We start from the raw sequence: 22,294 nt of genomic DNA, 5'->3' as shown, positions 1-22,294 counted from the left end.
TTTTCTTTTGTCTTTGTCATTGTTAGAACAGTAATAAAAAGAGTTCTACAGAAATTTAAGCAGGTGATGGAGGGGGCGGTTAACTACAAAGAAACAAAAAATCAGGCTGGCCTCAGATTTTCTACAGAGCAAAATGAAATGCCGAAGAAAATCAAGCAATATAAACGTTTCCTGAAGGTATTGCTGAAGAACAAAATCCTGCAAGATGTCGAACAAAGAAAAGCTTCCATGACCAAATAAGGTTGGGAATGGTCGTTTTAAACAACTCACAAGGCACATTGGGTTATGAAAGGCTCTACGAAGAAACTTCATGTAGCTCTGCATTGCCTGAGCACTTCTAAGTGGAATGACATTTGTGTATAACATTCAACTGCATCATGATGTTTACTTTTCAGGGAACACACCCTGAGAAACACTGGTGAAGAATGCAAAAATGGTTATAACCTATCAATTTTATAGTAGCTATGTTATCACTCACACCTAAAGGCAACAAATGACATTAGAAATCCAGAGACTAAGTAAATACGTTATCTATTCACTCATGACAAGAGGAGTATGGAGAAGCATCATCTGAGCAAAGCAGAGCTCATAAAGATGGCACTATCAACAGCCTTCCACAACTGGAGGGGCCAGGGACGTCCTTTCCTATCGACATGTGGATGAAGACGAAATGCAAGCACTTCCCTCACGAATGGATATCCTGCAGTCATGGGAGCAGTCCTATAACTGGATCCAAGACATCCCTTTGGAAAGGCTTCTGCTACCTCCCTCCCATCCCCAGGCAGGGCCTCTCATCATGCCATGTACATGCCCAACCGTATATGGTTAGAAAGAGTAAATCACACAAATCCTTCTATGACTAGACTAGAAAGAAACACATCAACATGCTAACGCAGCTATACAGCAATGCCCATTTCTCTTCATTTTCCAAATATAGTTCAATGATTTATCTATTAATATTTTTAAAAATTTTAAAATAACAGCAAATACTTTTAAAAAAAAGAAGAAGAACTGAACAACAGATTTTCTCAGCTATTTTCAGCTTGCCTTTGGCAAGGGCTCTGTCAAGCTTTGTGCTAAGTTTCTCTTAGAACTTAGACCAAATATATGTAAGACAGTTAGTGAACATACGCATACACAGCTTATCTCTTTCTTGTCACTACTGAATTACCAAACTTGCTTTTTATATAAATTCTCTGTTGTTAATTAATAATCATTGTAATAGGGGAAAAAATGAGTGAGAACGTAATGTGTTTTACGTGCCTGCCACTGGCCTCGCTGCTTTGAGGATATCACAGGACTCCCCGAGAAGGCGGGTAAGACAAAACCTGAATGTAAGGTTTCTGTTTTCAAGGCCGGTGTATTTTCAGGTACACCACAGCCCTCCTTCCTTACAGTATTTACATATCAAAGATACTGGTACATACTAAGACACCACATACTAAGAAAAGGGTGGGTTTGTAGAGTCTCTTAAATGTATAAATATCCTCGGAATAATAGCTCTGCATCATGTTGACAGAAGGAACATAGGAAAATATCTGAAGGTGGACAAATGATGAACTCATGTCCACTTTTGTGATAATTAAAAGGAAGAGCATCATTTTGTTAATTCCCCAACTAGCTGGGTGAACTGTTCCAAATTACTCCCTACTCTGCAGATCTCCCATCTGTTTTCCATGGCATCACAGACACCCCCTAAATTCACCATTGTTTACTGACATTGGGGAGTGAAAACAAAAAGCTACTACTGTACTTAATTAGTACTGTTTATTAGGACTATCGATTCTTCGGTACCACCTATATTATTTCCTCATGGAAAAAGCTAGGCATAAAGAGTCAGCAAAGACAATCACCGATCAAGGGAAGAAATTAAAATTACCAAGACATACACATTTCAATGTATGATGAATACTTAAATGCGGGACAATATAAGCAATGAATCCTAATCTTCAGAAGAAAGAGATGACTTCGAAAACAGAACGTCTTGTTTTCAAGAAGGGTGTATCTTGGACAAAAATCAAGTAATATCTCTTAGTACCTGAATAGTATGTAGAATCTAACAATCAGGAGACTATTACTGAAGCAAGTTAAGTGGAGGAGGCAGGATTAAAAAAGGTGAGAGGCTTCTTTTTACTTAAAAATGTAGACTAAAACAAGAAAGAAATGGTGTGCTATTTGATATTTTTAAAGGTATTAAGGACCACTTCATGCATATATATTTATATATACATATTTTTTATTTATCCTATGTATATACCATTTATATATTTTATGTATATAATACATCTACATATATATATTTATAATTTTATGTTTTATACACACACATAAACATTAAATACATGCAAACAAGTAGAAAAAATAGGCAATATCTGACTGTAATAAAAAATATATATTTAATATAGTTCATGGATAACAGTGTACATTTATGCTATCGTCTGCTGTTCTGCATCTAATGTCATGCAACATAAAACTTTTAAAAATATTGGAACAAAAAAGAGCCTTTCACACCTAAAAAATCAAACTATTCCAATCCAAGCCTAAGAAGTCAAAACTATAACATATTATGTCAGTATCATTTAAAGCAGAATAATAAGTAGGGGCAAACTTTAGTCCCTACACTTGAGAATATTAAGCAACATACAGCTGAATATGTGGTAATGTCACAAAATTCAGTGAACAATAAATAGACCAGACACTTTCTGCTAAGTAATTCTGAATGATTTTCAACTTGAAAATTATATTTTTCCCAAACACAGAACTTATGAATAGTAATTAGAATGGTAAACTGAAGTGGGACTAATCAAGAACAGGTTGTTCAGGCGAAGTAAGGATATTCTAAGATATTATTTCACACAGGGTCACATCTAGATCTCCAGGAAATAACAGCAGTTAAGCCAACTGGGCATAAAATAATTAGTAGTGAGTGACTGAATAATGTCTTCAGTTTGACATTGATTTTTAAGGTAAAGAGCTTATTTTTGTCCCATGTTCACAGATTGGAAGACAATATTATTAAGATGACAATACTCCCCAAATTGATGCACAGATTCAATGCAATCTCTATCAAAATCACACCTGGATTTTTTACAGAAATTGAAATGTTGACCTTAAAGTTTATATAGAAATGCATGGGACCTAGAAGAACCGATACAATCTTAAAAAAGAACTAAGTCGGAGGACTCACACTTTCCGATTTCAGAATTAATTATGAAGCAATAGTAATCAAGACAGTGTAGCACAAGAAGAATGGTAGATATAGACACTCTCAGTGTGGGAAATGGGGGCACTGTTCGATGGGAAGCTAGATGCCTCAGCACAACGCTGCACAGGACCAGAGACTCAAGCAGGACTTGCTGGAGCCATAGCCTGCATGCACTGTGTTTATGGGAAAGGCATTCTAAGTCATGGGGAAGTTTCAAATTAAATTTGGAATATAACATGTTGAAAATCTTGAGGCAGCTTACAGTAAACATATATATATATATACATATATATATATGTATATATATACATATACACACACACACATAAAACAAGGGCTTAACGAGTAGCAAAAGGACCTGAGATGGCAGCTGACTAATTTTAGGGCTTCTTAAAAAAAATAAGTAATAAAGGAAATATTTTATTCAGTTCAAAGGCAATGTATTTTAAAATAATGAACAGACCACAACAAGTGCTTCTAGAACTCCACAAAATTATCTGTAAGTACCACACACTAACTCACTGCCTATTAACACAAAAAGCACAAGTTAAATTTATGTTATTAAACATAAGGAGAAGGAAGCTTTAAAAAAAATTCTACTGAATACTTTTTTTCCTCTTTTGATGTATGTTATTTTGGTTATTTAAAAAAAGACACCACTGGGGCCGGCCCCGTGGCATAGTGGTTAAGTGCGTGCGCTTGGCTGCTGGAGGCCCGGGTTCGGATCCTGGGCGTGCACAGAGGCACCGCTTGTCACCCCATGCTGTGGTGGGGTCCCATATAAAGTAAAGGAAGATGGGCACAGATGTTAGCCCAGGGCCAGTCTTCCTCAGCAAAAAGAGGAGGATCAGCATGGATGTTAGCTCAGAGCTGATCTTACCAAAAAAAAATAAATAATAAAAGACACAACTGAAGTTGCTGAACAAACATACATTCACATATTTTAAACATCGAAAAGTCTAACAAGGCATAGATATAGTCCAAGTCTCCCTCCTACCACTGCCCCCGCCTTGCCCAGGTCACCCCATGCCACCAGGGAGGTACAGTTCTTAACTTCTCGTCAGTCTTTTAGGAGAATTAAAGATGACTTTTTCAAGCCACAAATCTGTACTGTACCTTCTTTTCCTCTCTCTTCGTATATAAATTTGTTGGCATAACACAGATCAGTACCTTGCTTTTTTCACCTAACAAGGCAGCACGGGGATCTTTCCACATCGGGACAGAAGACACCTCTCTCCACCCTCCTTTCTACTCCCTCTCCCTCTCCTCCACTCTCTTTTTCTCCTTTTTCAATAGCCAAGCAGTATTTCACAGTACTGATGCAGTGTATTTTATTTAACTGATTCTCTATCGATGGGCACTTAGGTTGTTTCCAATTATTTGCTAGTATAAACAAGGTTGCAATGAATAATCTTATAAAACACTTTCCATTTCTCAGGATGCCAAGAGAATCTCATGATGCCAAGTGGAATTGTTTCAAATGTCAATAGGCATATGTTTTTGTAATTTTGATAAGTTCTGCCAAATTGCCCTCCAGAGGAGTTGTAGCAGTTTACACTTCCACCAACAATGTTTGAGAGAGCGTGCTTCTGTACATTCTTGCCAATGCAGTGTGTTACCAAACTTTCGAAATTTTTGCCAATGTGGTGGGTGAAAAATGGTAGCTCAGTGGAGTTTCAATTTTTAATTTTTAAAAGCTTTAATTTGCATTTCTCTTGTAATGAGTGAAGTTAAGTATCTTTTCACGTACTGAAATGCCATATGTATATTCTTTTCTATTTACTGTCTGTTCACATTTTTGATCTGCTTTTTCCCACAAGGTTGTTAGGCATTCTCTTACACATTAAGGAGACTGACCCTGTCTGACAGAAGTTGGAAATATTTTTTCCTTAGTTTATTTTTTTCTACTTTGCTTATGCTATCTTCTGAAAAGTAGAATTTTTTATTTTGTTCACCTTTTGTTCTATGGCTGCCTTACTTGGAGGTTATAAAAGAATTGTCCCAAATTTGGTCTAGTACTTGCATAGCTGCATTATGTTATATTAAATATTAGATCCACTTCAAAATTATATTAGAGTGTGGTATAAAGTGTGGATCTAGATTGCTAGCCAGATCTCTCAATATCATTTATTAACAGTCCATCTTTCCCCCACTGACTTGAAATGCCACTTCATCGATATTTTATTTATTTGTTTGTTTGTTTGTCTATCAATCTTTGTGAGGAAGATTAGCCCTCAGCCAACATCTGATGCCAATCCTCCTCTTTTTGCTGAGGAAGATTTGCCCTGGGCTAACATCTATGCCCATCTTCCTCTACATTATATGGGATGCCGCCACAGCATGGCTTGACAAGCAGTGCAATGGTTGGAGCCCGGGATCCGAACCCGCAAACCCTGGGCCGCTGAAGTAGAGCATGCAAACTTAACTGCTATGCCACCAGGCCGGCCCCACTATTTTATTTATTTGAGGCTACTTCTAGACAGTCTATTACAGTCTGCTGGTCCGTCTATGCATGTGCCAGTATGTTACAGTGACCCAGGTGGCAGGAGGCTCACACCTGGCAGAGTTCATCCCTCCACAGGGCTCCTTTTCCTCCTAGATCACAACTTCCCACCCACGTCATCATGGAGTCAGCCAGAAGACTGTGGTTGTGAGCTGGAGTGGCAAACATCTTAGTTAACTATAGAACTAGAGAGACCTGGGCCAATAATAAACTCACATCACTAAGACACAATCAGGTAATTTCTGTGTGTTTATTAGTAAGTACTGATAATATTATTTTACTGATAAAGAAACTGAAATGCAGGGAGTGGGGCACAGATGTCATAAGCTAAAGGGCCCAGAAGAGTGCCTGACACATAGAGATCCTAGATAAACATTAGTTTCCTATTTCCCCAAGGGAAGCTATGTATCTGCCTCAACACTCCCAAATTCTTTTGTGTGAAATTAACAATTGTATTGATCTACTGGTAACAATTTGGCTTGTCATATATGTAAACCGTCACTAAAAAACTCTGAAAGTTCTACTCATATATGTTAGTTTTGTTTAACATTTTGCTTCCCAAAAGTGCTGACCATGGAGCCCTTTTTTTGTTGCTTTAGGGAATAATACACGTATCTCATAAGGCTGTCATGAGCATTAAGGTAAGTGATAATAAATATGTTCAGAAAATATGGTAGGTACTGAATGCATTTTTTTATTACTACTACTAGTCTTTCTACTAAATGCAAGACAGTCCAACTATGTGGATAATTATTAGCAATTTTCTTACCAAAAATGAAAAGCAATTTCAATTCATTTGAATAAAAATAGATTCCTAAAACAGTTATATAGTGTATATGTGAATACACATTTAGAAATACAATTTCTTTTTCTGCCTGCTCAGAAGACACTCTTTGAACTCACATCCTTGAAAATAATTACTTTGTAGCTAAGTTTATGTATAGTAACAAGTGTATCAATAGTACACACTATAGTCCATATTTATCTAAAAGTTCAGTGCAAAGGGGTTTCTACTATATCTTTATAACAGTAATCCAAAATGAATAAGGAATAATTCAGAGAAAGTCTTTATGTAAATTAAACTTAAGAAGTTACCACATTTTTTTTTAACAAGTAGTATTTAATTATAAATTTACTGGACAAAAAACCAGTCTAAGAAAGACTGGAAAGTCTCTGTGGGAGAGCAGAACATAAAGCTGCCCAGTCACTACCGGCTGGAAGAGTGCGCTCCACTCTACAAGCTCGGTGCTTGTTTCACAATTTATGTAACAGCCCAAGACACACTTCTCTACCACTTATGTTCTCACTAAAGGACCCATAAGGAAAGAGCATGATAATTTTAGATTTCTGAACATTTGTGCTTTTTAAATTTAAAATTGGTTAGAAGCTACAAGAATAAAGAACTTCTTCTTCTGCCTAAAATGGAACATTTTATCAACAATGTTTAGCAAATAGATGAATGTCATTTGGAGTGTTGAGCCAAATACATCACCAGAAGAGAGAGCACAAAGATCCACGTATATAAGGGATAAAATGTCATTTCAGATCAATGAGGAAAGGATGGGTTATATAATAAACAGCGTTGAGTCAGCTGCCTACTACATGGGGGCAAAAGTAAGTTTAGATTCCTACAGTTCTACACCATACAAAAACAAATGCCATTTGGATTTTAAGATCAACATAAGGACACTCACTAAATTATAAAAGTGCTAGAAGAAAATATTTTTATAATCTTGGTTGGAAAGAGCTTTCCTAAGTAAAATTCAAAGCCCAAATGCTACAAAAAGATACTTCATAAAGTTAAAACGGCTATATAGTATAATACATCATAAATGAAGTTAAAAGAGGGCAAAGAAATGGAGAAAATATACATAACATATATAAAAGCAAATGATTACTATACAGATTACAAAATGAGTACATATGATTAATAAGCAAAAAAGAAAAATCTCAAAAATTAGATAAAGAATATAAGCAAGAAATTCATAATTGGAGATCTACAAAGAGTTATGCAAGCCTTAAAACGTAATCAATGACTCTAGTAACCAAGGAAATACAAATTAGACCCTAAGGTAACAGCCAAAATTTAAGAAGATTTATAATGTTAATTATTGGTAAGAGAAATGAATACCACTGGTAAAAGCGTCAGATAGCAAAGGCTTTTGGAAGACATTTGATGACAGCCTTCAAAATTGAAATATACACATACTCTTGGATTTAGGAGTTCAATTTCTAGAAATTACCCACAGAAGAATTATTTAACCTTTACTTATAAAAATTTGAAACAGGGTATCTGTTAATAGAGGAATGGGTCATTAATTTATGGTGAACCACACTACAAGATTCAATACTGCTGAGAGGTAAGGGTTAACTTGCAAGTCTGCATCCCAGAGTAGGAGCTGGTCTCCTACAGAGCTCCATGGAAGCCAACTACATCCTGGTAGACTGCTGAGAGAGCACAGGTTGATCAGAGGAAAAGAGACAGTATTCCCCAACCATGAATAGCTTAGTGGTGTCAGAACAAAACAGGAGACCTGGTAGGCCAGGTCACTAGATTGCTCGAACATAGCCCTGAACACACACCCAAGCAGGGTAGTACTCTCCGAGCTGTGGAGCTGAAAAGTCCCATAGCCCAAGGGCTGGAGACTTCCCAGTCTGACGTCCACCACTGCAACATCTCTGAGTGTTGCTGCAGAGGACAACAAGAAGGGGACAGGCTGAAGGGAGGAACAACGGCAACACACCTGTCTCTGTGAATCTCTCCCAGCGAACGCTGTTGAAGAAGGCCTGGTGTGTGTGCTACTCATCACGCATCCTTATTTGTTGAACAAAAGCCATTCACTAGAATAAGGTAGATCTTACGTACTACCACAGAAAAACTTCCAAGACATACTATTAAGTTAAAAAAGATAAAGCAAATCCAAGATAAATGCACATATGGGTGCTTCCAGCTTTTTAAAACTACATACTTATACTCATATAGATGCATTGGGTATTAGAAGGAAGCCTGGCAAACTATTGATGGCAATTATCTTTATGGAAAGGTTTCCAAGTCAGAGAAAACTTTTATGTTTGCTTAGTATGTTTTTGGATCATTTGGATTATTCACAAGAATATATTTAAATTTACCTCATGTAAAGCAAACATGACCAAAACATGCATTTTAAAAACAACTGGATGGGGCCGGCCCCGTGGCTTAGCGGTCAAGTGCGCGCGCTCCGCTACTGGCGGCCCGGGCTCGGAACCCCGGGTGCGCACTGATGCACTGCTTCTCCAGCCATGCTGAGGCCGCGTCCCACATACAGCAACTAGAAGGATGTGCAGCTATGACATACAACTACTGGGGCTTTGGGGGTAAAAATAAATAAATAAATAAAATTATTAAAAACAACTGGATGGATTGTATAGTATTGTATAGAATGTAAATGTTATAAACAATAAAAGAAACTAAGATAAGTTGGGAATAGAGGTGGAAATCCTTCAGTGCAAAGATTCTCATGTTTACACAGAGATGATTCAATGCAATGAACCAAGTAAAAGATTTAAGTAAGGTAAGTCAAATTATACAGGTAATCACTTGGAAAACCAAAAGGAATACTATAATAAAAACAGAGAAAAGAGGAGAGGTATAGCAGAAGTGAGGTAATTGAGCTAATTTCCTGATTGATGCTGCCTATAAACCAAGAAACAGAGGAATAAGCAAAGTAGTTAGGTTATCCCCAGCAGGACAGAAATATGAACATTTGCAAGTGGTTATCTTGTGGGGAATAGGGTGACAGGAGGGCTGGGAATGAGGTGTGGTCGTAAGACTAACTTTTCAAATGATAAAGTTCAAATTGTAAAAATAATGTACAATAATGGTAAGTTTTATGGGCATTTAAGTAAAATAGATATTTAAAAATAATGGCGTATTTCATTACTTACGAAATTTTCTAAAACCTCTTTTTTTTTCACTAAGATAAAAAGAGTTTATAGATGTCAGAGGTAATCACAAAATACAATCTCCTGACTATTTTCTACAAGAGCAATATTTAATTGGACAACTTCTGGATCATCCTGCTCTAAATTCTACAATTTTTTTTTCTTTTTTCCTAACTGGTGGCTATTTATTAAATAGGATAATTCCTATCGGATCACTTATTCATTATTTCCTGCTTCTCATAAATCCCAATTCTTTGAAGTCAATTGCTATGACAATAAAAGCTGATGTACGTGAATTTTTTCAGTTATAATTGCTCAGTTATAATTATGTTAATGCTTGTTGTGTGATGTAAGGTGATCTGCACCATCTGATGCTAAAATAGAGCAGTGTCTTATAAGAAAAAGGAACTTGAAAGTCAGCAGAGAAGTTGACGAAAACAGATGCATTATTGACTGTGTTCCACTACTCCGGAGAGGATGTAAGTCTCCAGGTTTCAGGTTATGTCACCTCCCAAGTCTTCATGGCATGCTCAGTGTGCAGCTAGTACATTAACGTGTGCTCCTGAAGAAGCTACTGAATGGCAGCCACAGCACCGGCCTCCGTGTCACCCACAGAAGGTCTCTGTACATCAGTACATCTAGGTGCTGGTCTGGAAACCACGGCAGCAGGGCTAGCCTTTCAGACCTACTGGGAGGTACTTTCAGAACAGAGGTAATCTAAGCCTACCTATTGCTTTGGTTTCTGTGGAAAGTCTATGGTTAAAAGAAAAGTCTACTTTCACATGTATTGACATTATTTTCAAAATGAATTTATTCAACATATATTTTATTCAGTGCCTATTACAAAAAAAAACATATAAGTGAATCATTTTGGTTAGGTCCTCAAAGAAATAAGATTTGATAGGAGAGATAAGTCATGTATATGAATAACTATAACAAAAGGCTGTGCTTCATAAAATGAAACTTTTGAAACAGTTGAAAATTCCACCTGCCTACTTACAGAACTGCTGCACCCCCCTTCAGTGATGTCTTTAACGATAAAGGCCTAAAATTATCTGGCTTTCAATTATTCAAAATGCTTTACTAACTTCGACTAATTTCAAATGATATTAACTGCACACACAGCTATGACACAGCACTGCCTTTGACAGGTTTATCACGTAAGAGTTTTGCATACTGTTACACTGATCCTTCTATTCCCAAGAGTATGTATAACTTCCCATCTTTTCTTCACCATTCATGTTCCCACATTCAGGTCCACTTAAATTACTTCTCGATTCAAATCTCTGCTCCTGGTATCTAAAACCAATAAGAGGAATAACCTGCTTTAAACCTAACATCCTCTTTCCACCTTCCACTCTACTGGAGAACAATGAAAATCACAAGGAAGAAATGATAGGAAGAAACACAGAACTTTGTCTCTAGAAACCCAAATTATTTTGTTAGAATTTAACATTTCAAGAACAGTCCCCCTCATATACTTTGTGTAGTAAGAAAGCAAGACCGTGACTTTAACACGTGGCCAGACTCAGCCTGTCCTCCATGCCGCATGAAGGGAGAAGGGGCCGTTGGCAAGAGCAAACCCAAGAGAACCTTGATTTTTCCTTGATTCTTCTTCTTTAGCCCAAAGAGAAAAAAATACATTTGATTAACTTTCACTTCTTAATATACTGATATATTATCAGTCTAGAAAAGGAGGAAAAAAGCAACTTCTTTTGAGAAAAGAAGTGCAACCTAGTAGACTTTCATGTGACACTAAGTCAACAAACTAAATGCTTATATAAGTAAAACTAAACTTAATAGGTTTAAGCAATTATCAGATGCCTTATACTATGTGCTTCTGAGAAACTAATATCCCCAGTCTCTTAGGTAAAATGTCTGTGTAGCAGACATTAACGGTTGCCTATCCTTTAACAAAATAGAAATATCAGCATCCTGATTAGTCCAACATGATGCCCACAGGGCTTTGGGAAAAAGGCCTCGGTGGCCAAAGTTTCACATACTTCACTTAAACAAAATTACACATACTTCTTTACAGCAGGAATTCTGTGAGTCATTAATATGCTATTCATTACGAGTCTGAAGCAGATGGACAAAGAGCACAATACAGAGAGTGTTTCTCAAACTTATTTGACCAGAAAAATATTTTTTCAAGGCCAAGCTAACAATACTGTTTACAGTTTGTGATTTGTGAAAATCAGACTGTCGAATTAGCCCTGCATGTTGTTCCTCTTCCCTCCACTATCTTCTGCCTGGCTAGCAACAACTGCTGGTGGAAATTCCCTCATTGTTACCTTGCCACTGTTTGTACTGCATCTTTGAAATAAATATAGCCCCCACCCCAAATCATCATCTCTCTGTTATTTATTTCCTTACAGGATGGGTTTTATTCTCTCCTCTTCTGTTAATTAGCTAAGCTTAGTGAAGTAAAATGCTGTAAAGCCAAGAAAAGTATGTGGATGAGAAGCCTGAAAAAAAAAGATCTTTACTAAACGAGTATAGTATAGTGCAGCCTGACCATCCTTCTAAGTCCAAGTAATCATTCGAATCGCATTTGCAAGAGAGGCTGAGTAGGAGAAAAAGGTGTACAGAGACACATTCACAAACAGGCCTGAACTATATAAAGTAGTATGCTTACCAAACTTTGGCTTGAAATAAGTCACCTACAAAAAACACTACTTTACAAATCAAGTTTTATATATATACATAGGCATGTATGATAATTTATTGTAGCTTTTTTAGTTGAAAGCTTTTCAAATTTAAGGTGATATAAGTAAAAGTTATCCTAAACCAAAAATATGTTTCACAATATTTCTGACAGTCTAGGCCAGAACTTGGCTTTACTTGGGACGACCTAATAATGTTGAAGAGAAAAATTAAAAGGCTCCATTTAGAACACCAACAACTTTCCGCATGCACGCATAGAGCCTGGTTCACTGGGTGGTTTGGAGACCCGATCTCTTAAGTCACCACATGCCCACAGACTCTGAGTCTATTGGGGTGGGGGAGGAGGCTGCTGTAAAATTTTAAACACTTTTTAAGTGGCTGAAAGGAGACTGCATCCCTCACACCTGGCATATTGGAGGAACTGGCCAGTAATTCACCCAATGTAGGATTAGTGTGAGGAGGTGCAACAAATAATAAGACAGAAAGTTTATTTTCTGGCTCCTCTCTCAAGGATTAATGCTACACTGCCATAGGAACGGCGAACTTCCCTATCTTTGAAGGTCTTCTGAAAGAATTCTTCCCTGGCTCTAACTCTACTCCTTACAAAGCTGAGTTAAGTATATATTTGCTTGATAGTAGATTTAAAATGCATACTTTATTAATTCTGTCAAATTCAGTCCTATCAAGGAGCATTTAAACCTTTTATAATTCTAAAGTTATACGATCACTTTTGAAGAAAAAGTTAATAGAAAAGAGTCACTGATGACGAGGGGTCATTCAATTTATTCAATAATCTATGTCCATTTTTACAAAAATGCTCCACGTAATCCATTTAAAAATAATAACCGGTTCATTTCAGTCCCTGCACACAATGCTTCCCTTTGTCCCTTGTAAGTCTCTCAAATGTCTTATTTTAAAGGAATATATAGTACTCCCGGAAGACATTTTCCCATTTCTATTCTCTCCCACTCCTGCGAGCCCTTGTTCTGTGTGATAAGGCAATCTCCTCCGGGATCGGAGCTGTGTAGTTTCGCACCACGAGTGACAAGGACTCGACTTGAATAACTGCTGTGCGCAGGTTGTAATTATGTCAGCTGGAGTGTTGAACAAGGGGACTGATTAATGTGAGCCCCGGCCCAGGCGCAATCCCTATCAAAACCTCAGCGCAGGCCAGCAGTGGGGACGGGTTAAAGCAGAAAGACAAAACACGCTGCATGGTCCGTGATAGATGAATTGCTCCAACAGTCTTCAGGCAGATGTTCCGGGACAGTATAATATACAATTACTCTGCCTTATCACTTTCCCAGGGACAATAAAGCTTCCTCCTTCTATAGCTCATGTGAGTGAAGGCAAAATTCGTTTTACTTTTACAACACTGACTCACTTATCATGGTGCCTTGACTGTGCTTTTACAGCTAAAGAAAACATATATTCCACTTTTAAACCAAAAAAAAAAAAATACCTTAAAAATAAAATTGGAACCTTGTTCTGAATCTCTTTTACATTAGAGCACACAACGTTTTAAAAGACTGTTTTGTTAAAAATGGATGCAAGGAAGGTAATATACATGTGTGTGTGTGTGTATGTAGTTAAAAACAAGTACATATAACTCAAGAAGTAAGATTGGGATTGTATAATCATTACATTCATAACATCATTTTTCAAAGGCCGTATAGAAATCATTAATTGGAAAGAACATGCAATTAAAAAAATATATATGCTGATATCGCCCATACATTTCTCAGGCACAGGCACACGGCTCCTTGAGTGTGAGACATTCCGAATGACTCACTTACTCATTAGTGCCATTTCTACTCGGCGTCTTTGAGTCCCTTCCTCCTTAAGAAAGCTGTGTTAGTCTAAAAAAGGGAGGCTGCCTCCATCATTTTAATAACATTTAATAACATTGTAACCAATGCCAAAATGAACCTACTTCAAGAGCACTTGTGATTATTTGTACTATCTCTATTTGCACCAAAAATTGGTGATGAGATATACAGAACTACCTCCATTTGCAAAGGGAAATGCACTTTTCATTTTTAAAGTTGAAAAACAAGCTAAAATCAAAACTTGAAATGCAGCCACAACCATCTTGTGGTGACCATAATTTATAATGAAACAAAGCAGCAAAAATTCCAATAGAATCAAAGGAAATCCATACAAAAATGTTAGTGAATGCAAAAAGAAAAGCATACATCAACCTGTGGGGCAATAGATATGACTTATTTCCACTTTTTAGTGGTTTAGTACAACTGACACCAACACTCAGCAGTTATAATACACCCTAAGTCATGAAAATAAATCATGTCCCCTATCTCACCCTAAGGAGTGATATGTTTGCTTTCTTTTTTCATATGATACACATACTACCTCCACTACCCACACGATCCTTATTATTGTTACCTTTCTCTTGGTAGGACCATTCCAGTAGTTATATGTTTCTAAAAATATGGCAATTCGAAGAAGGTAGAGGTCAATCTAAAACAGTCAAACAGAAGTTTTAGCACAAACGGACATAGGAAATATAATTAAGTCCAGGATTGGTAAGAGAGTCATACCATATTTATAATTACTTGGAGTAAGTCAAACAAAGATAGGTGAAACTAATCGAATGGGCTGTAAATATATGAGGGAGTCAGGTGTCATCACAATAAACGACCGTGAGCAACTCCACTGGCTTATGATGTCATCAGAGTGGACTGTTAGATTTACTGATCTTAGGAAAACCTGAGACATTAGCAAAAATTATTTAGAATAAGTCATAGAAAAGATGTCACATTTTAAAAGACCACACTTGAGTGTCTGTTAAATGGTTAGACTGAATTGTTAGCTAGCGTCAAGCGAATTTCTGAATTACGTTTAACAGTTAAAGTAATATAGCCTTTTGTGAAAATTCTTCATATAAAGCAAATAAAATCCCAATGTTTTGGTATGTGTTGGGGGAGGGCAGAATAATACCATTACACAATCTCTATGTTCTTGATTCAAAACTTTAAGCACAGCCAAGGTAAAATTTGGTGCTCTGCAGTACCCCAAAACGTGGCAACACTGTTACAGCAGCTACACAGAGAGATTCAGAGGCTCTGAAGCCGAAGTTCTCCATCTCAAGAGAGAGGCCCCACGGTGGGAACAGCGAGGCACTGCTCTGACTCGAGATGCCTCCACCAAGTCACAGAGGATTACTCCAACACTGCTGTTACCAGTGCCCCTTTCACCTCACAAAACCCTGATCTTACATGTCCATCCTAGCCATTAGGTATACCGCAGTGTTAAACTTCACTATTTTAGTTGGCTCTTTCACTTTGGCATGTAAGCATTTAAGTAAAATTGAAAAAGCAATCTTAAGCAAACTAACGAAAACAAACACACAAATACAATGTACATCCATCTATCTGCCCTTCTAGCTACCACCACCTCCCCAAGTGTTTTCACAGAGCAGCCTTCAAAAACAAGCTCCTTCAAGACCAGTCAACACGCATTCTTACCATTTCTTCACCTCTCTCCACTTAACTGGTTTCTGTTCCTACCACGTTACTAGAACTGGTCTTCCTGCGAGAACCAGTGACCTTCTTGTGACTAAGGCAGGTGAACTGCACTGTTCTTCTGTTATTGAACGTCCAATGGCTGAGCACTCTTTGCCTGTTGCCTGGGGGTCCCTTCCATTTCTGGGAGGCTACTTCTCAGTACCTCCTACACTTGCTATTTGTCCCTCTGCTTTTTTTGTTTTCCACATTTTCCGAGAAAAATATCAACCACATCAGTGCCTTCAAGTTTCACACATTTCAGTACTGACCCATACATCTACTGACACATTTCCATTTGGATATCCCACAGGCATTTTCACGTTAACATATCCCAAACCACACTCATCATCATTTTGCTAAAGGGTATCTTCCTCCTCCAGTAGTGAGGACCTCGCGAATGTCACCGTTGCTCACCCAGTAGCCCTGGCCAGGGCATCTAAAGGATAGCATGTGTCTTTCTCTCATCCTAAATTCGTTCATTTGGTCCCCATATCCATTCATTGTACCTCTTAACAAGCATCTGAATCGGCCTCTCTCCATGCCTTGGCTCTGGTGTTAGTTTAGGGTTAGGCACTTACTATTTTCTCCCTGCACCTGTGCAACTGTCTTTTAAATGATCTCCCATCTCCTGCTGTGTCCCTCTCTGTCTCACCATTTGCACTGTATCAGTGATCTTTGCAAAGCAAAATGTGAATATGTCCGTTTCCTGCTTAAAATTCTCCACCGGCTATTTACCACCTTCGGGGTAAAACTCAAACTACCCAGCATGGACTAAAAGGCCCACATGTACTTCTTGCTACCCTTCACCACATAATGTCGTATATGCCCTACAATCCAGGCTGGCTCAAGTGAGAAGATAACTTAAAATCAAATGAAAAGTATCATTTGAGAGTGGAAAGTAGGACAGAATCTTGCTATTAACTAAAATTAAAGCAATCTGAAGTTTTTAGAACAAAACAAATTTCTCAAATTTAAGTATTAACCACTTTACCCCAAATGATTCTGTCCAAGAGATTGATTTATTGAAGCACAAACACTAAAAATTCACCACATTTTCTCTCAATGGGAAAATTCTGATTTGTTTTATGACATTTCATATATTTACTAAAAGTTGTAATTTAAGATGAAGAAATAAAGCATTGAGGAAAGAAAGGTCAGTAAAGTTAATCAACATATATTCAAAACTTACACAGCAAGAGATCTCTCAACTGTGTCATAGCTGATATAAAAGATACAAAATGAGGGACTAGGGTTGTTTAGCAAGATTCAAGCCAAAGAATTAAGAGTAAGGAATTAAAGTTTAAGGGGTAAGAGGAAAGGTTAATATCGGGTTAAAATTCCCTGTAAGGAAAAGTATCACTTTACATATGATGTTATCAAATGACGGATTCCAGTTTATTTTAATTACAGCTCACTGGTAGTTCTGTAGTAAGGGACAACGTGACATTGTTTCCTAAAACAAAGGAAAAATCCAGGAGTACTTCTTGTTATAGAACTTCTCACAAATAGCACTTCTCATAAATAGGAAAAAGCCAACAGAGTTTATGTGACATTCCCTTAAGTAAAATAAAGACGTGACGTTTGTAAAAGATGTAATCTTGTGTTTACAGACATTCTTAAGGTAAAGCCAAAACATATATATGTGCTACCACATCGAAGGTAGCATCTCATGCCATTAAAGGGAGTTGAACATAGAGGAGAGCTGCAGAGACAGATACTACCGTTACTCCTGTGCCTCATACAAACTAGCACATCACCATTTTCTAAATGTTCCAAGCTCTTCTTTCTTTCCCCTTCTTTCTTCCACAGTTTTTTACAGGCCCTAGGGAGGCAATATTTCAGAATATGTTGAAACAAAGGATCTGAAAACAAAATGAAACTAACATCTTAGCACTCTCATTGAACTAATGACAATTGGTCAAACTTTCATACACTTCACAGCTATTTTATTCTGCTTTGTTATTTCTCTCACACCCACGTTTGAGTTTGTGACATCACCCACACACTGGAAGGTGCCCCTGATGTTCCACTGACTGCTGTCAGCCCCTCCGGGTGATTACAGAGCTTTCCTAATAAGCTGCATTGTTGGAGCCTCTGATGTTAGAGATATAGATAGTTACAGAGTCAAGTGTTTTGTTGTGTGATAATAGCTCTAGTGTCTGAGGAATAACTTATTATGCAAGAGATTATTGCCCAAAAAGATATTTTCTATTTTTTTCATCTCTAAGGCCTTTCTTTCTACCACAATATATACAGATATATCTAACTACCACCCCAGGGACTGTCCATAGTAATTCCTTGTAGAAAGACCATCCCCAAAGATAGTTTTGGTCCTTTTATAATGACTGGATTTGGGATTCAACCACAGCAGGTTAGATAAACATGTTTATCTAGATTCTACTTTCAGAGATAGCAGAGGGAATGTATGGTCACTTTGTGTTCAGAATGGCTCTTTTAATTAATCTGTGATCTCAGTGCCTATTGCAGCTATACCAACAAACAAAACAACTTAACTTGTACTGATAAACAAAACGAATTATCTTAGATGTTTTTTCCTTTTAAAGACATCTGAACCAATCTGTAATTTTTAATGCTATGGAATCTATTTGTTTTCAGGTCTACAGATTTTTTTTTACTTAAAGGAGTTTTGTTAGATGAAAATTTACCAACATCAATTAAAGGCCTGACATAAATACTCATGCTGTATCAGCACACAGCCTGTCAGGCTGAAACAAAAATCGTAAAAAGCCTATGTGCTTGGGTGTTACAGAGCAGGGAAGAGAAGTATGAGTAAAACATGGTATGTATAAAAAGAACATTAGACATAATAGAGGTTATAGAAAATACAAAACCACAATTAGAATTACTGAGCTTAAAAAAAAATGCACTAATGAAATGGTCAGAGAAAATTAGGGGATATTTGTTCAGAAAGAATTCAATTTCTTTCTGAAACGGACAGAAACATTAGGAAAAAAAGGAAGAATAAATTTACATCCAGCAAAACTGTCATAATTCATGATAGAAAACCTGAAGACACAATTATATCATTTTGTTAGAGGATCCCTCAAAAAATCCCACCTAAACTTACCAGAAACATCTACTCCATGTGAAAGATAGTACAGGTCCATAAAGTATCACCTTGAAACATGCTAGGAGAGTCTTCTGAAGTAATATTTGCACTGGCCAATAACCAAACATGGTCTCACAAACCAGCCACGATATTGACATCTACCTGTGGCCAGCTGAACTGTGTGAAGGTAGCAAGCAGGAAGGGCAATTCACCAGGAGCAAGCACTACATCCATAAGACAACGGACACATTCGCCTCCCAGAAGAAATTCACCGCAATTTGAAGAAAGCCTTGGAATCACCATTATCCTAAGAAAAGTTTGGCAAGTAACTGGGTTTTTAGGCTTTCAAACTAAGCTTTTCAACCTAGTACATTTGTTTTTTATTCCATTACCTGGATTAGCAGTTACAATAGAGTAAAATATAAAGAGATAATAGACGAGATAAATGAAATAATGAAATAGTATTGATTAGTACTTTAAATGACAAAAATAGTGGGTTTGTTTTTTCTTTTTTTCTTTTGTTTTGGTGAGAACATTTAAGTCCTATTCTCTTAGCTAATGTCAATTATACAATACAGTGTTACCAACTATAGTCACCATGTTTTGCATTTGATCCTCAGACATTATTCATCTTAGAACTGAAAATCTGTACCTTTTTACCAACCTCCCCCCCGTTTCCCCAACCCCCAGCCCCTGGCAACCACTTTTCTGCTCTCTATTTCTATGAGTTTGACTTTTTTTTTTTTTTTTAGATTCTGCTTATAAGTGATATCATGCAGTATTTGTCTTTCTCTATCTGGCTTATTTCATGGACAAAAATAGTTTTGATTTAAAGTCTATTCTGATATAACTAGGCTTGTGGCATCAATCAAATTGCTTTAAATATAAATTGTATCTAATATTAATACTAGATATTTTCATTTGATTATTTTTACGTAGTATTATTATTCTTTGAGAACTTTAAAATCACCCAAAAGAAATAAATGCTACCTCTAATTCTTTAGAAAAAGAAACGCGAGTTGTTCGTTTTGGTGTGTATAATTTCACTTCTCTCTTGGTGTATATAATGCTCTGCTACATAGACAAACACTTATTTTTTCTCGTTGTCCTTATTCAGAGTAAGTCCGAGTTTGTTCTATCCATTGCTTCTCCTGTGCAACCTGTGAACCTGCACAGGATGCCAAAGGAAAATTGAAACTCTCTGAAGAGACTGTCCAAAAGGAGAAAATTGTCCCCTGTGGAGTCAGTCCCCTAACTCAGGATGCTGCTGACACAAACGGAAGACAAGAACAGTGAATCCCATTGTACACCGAATTCTTAATGCCACGCTACCTGAGAAGGTTTGCCTTATTATTTAATTATGCATAATAAACAAAATGATTATTTAGTAAAGTTACATAAAAATTCATAATATTATCTAAGACCTGAAAAAATTTTCATAACTGACACACTTTATAGAAATATATGTTTGAGAAATTAATACAAACTTTAAGGGGAAATAAAGAATTATCATAAGTACAGTTTTTCATCATTACATCTTAAAACTACCCTAAAAATGCTTTCAGCATCATGCAAAGTTAAGACAGAATTCAATTAAATTAAAAGTATTTTTTGACAAAAATTTTCTAGGATACACACACACAAACACACACACGGGTTTCAAATGGTTGTGACAAAGAGCAAATTCTACCTCCTCCAGCCACACGTGTGAAAACTAACTGAATTTGATTATACAAAATACTAACAAAATGTTTACATGAGCAATAAAAGAGACAGTAGGGAGTATCACAAAAAGCACATTTCTAGTTGAGATACCACTACCTGGGTTAAATGTTACATCAAATATTCTTAGCCTCCCCCTTAGCCAAAAAGGAAAGAAAAATCTTCTCGAGATAAAAATCTAATGTATTAATGACTTCTATTGAATATGCTGGCCAAGAGCTAAGTAAACCATCAAGTAGGGAAAAAAAGTGTATTCCTACAAGTTTCGCAAAACAATGGAGTGAACCTTTCATGAGGCAGGAATTGTAGATTTTATTCCTCAGCTCTATAACATAACATATTTTAATTTGGGTTATAATTTCAACTAATCAAAAAAGGAATAAAAATAGTGAATAAAATGAAAAGTAGAACAGTAAAAAATTTTTTTAAAAAGATTGTATGTACGATTAAGATTGGAAGTACTAAGGCAGTTAGACAGTTGAGGAAAAACCCGGCCAAAAGCAGTCTTAAGGAATACAGAAGTTATTCCAAGATCAGTAATAAGAATGCAATAAATAAATGATCAAACTGCTAGAGTCTGCTCGAAATTTTAGTTTTCTTTAATTTACTAAACGACATTTAAAGTGTAATACAGGGTTATCCTTAATATTTTTAATACTGCACGTAGTATTGTGTGTCACTTTTCATGACTTATCAGTGGTTTACTGTTTAATATGCATTTATTGTATTTCCTCCATAAGTCCTAAAAAAAAAAAAGAAGCCAATGAAAAGATAAATTTCACGTAAAAGAAAGCCCAACTATGGCCATTTACTCTTATGTAAAAGCCAGTGTCATCAGTGAAATAGAATGCAGTTTGCTATTAATAAGTTCTATGGGCAAAGAAAGACTTAGATTATTATAAAAGGTACTTACTATAACGTATTAAAGGCTTTCCTATTTCTCTCATTAATATAGAAGTGACAATTAATACATAAAGGGAAATTAAAATATACAAAAAATGTTAGACTGTTTCTGTTTTAACGTAGAAACAAATCTAAAAAATTTTCTGCATAAATAACGTGGTAGGACAGTGTGCTATAAATCTAAATTTATGCTTTGAAATTATAACGAATAGTAATTAATGGTGAAAAAGTTTTGGAGTAATGATAAAATATACTGATCTGTAATGGATTAGACTTTTGGATATTTGAGACAGTAAAAGCTTAGGAAAGGGGTACATGTTTACATCTAAATAGAATGAGATGTCATTGCCTAAATTAATAATGCCAACTTGAAAAATAGCCCCAGGTTCAAAACACCAATTATAAAATTCTTTTGTAAACAAATCTATATTCACATTTTTCATGAATAATTATAACTACTAATATTTCTCCACTAATGTTCAATTTATAAAATGAAAAATATATTTTCAAATGAAATTTAAATAATACTTCAGTGTCTAATGATGGTAACTTACCTGCAAATAAGTGTTAATAATGACAAAGACAGGAATACCCTACAGGAATAATTTTTATCTATCTGTATTAAGCAAATAAAAATCTAAATGAAAAAAGTTATTTAAGTATTGTAAGCAATAAAATATTATGAGAAGATACCAATAAGACCAATATGATCATATCTTCTTAGGAAATATGTGATCATCTTATAGATATTTTTATTCTTTGGAAATCATACGTATTCA

The 22,294-nt window shown here is 36.3% G+C and overlaps 1 protein-coding gene across 1 annotated transcript in view; it reads right to left on the bottom strand.

The window, feature by feature from the left end:
* Positions 1-22,294, bottom strand: part of ZNF407 (zinc finger protein 407) — a 458,423-nt gene that overhangs the window by 149,694 nt on the left and 286,435 nt on the right. The window lies entirely within an intron of this gene.

Source organism: Ceratotherium simum, chromosome 14, assembly GCF_057802395.1.
Source record: "Ceratotherium simum simum isolate JZ-2026a chromosome 14, ASM5780239v1, whole genome shotgun sequence".
Lineage (NCBI taxonomy): Eukaryota > Metazoa > Chordata > Mammalia > Perissodactyla > Rhinocerotidae > Ceratotherium > Ceratotherium simum.
The sequence above is the reverse complement of the archived record's forward strand: the minus strand, read 5'-3'. Positions and strand labels throughout refer to the sequence as shown.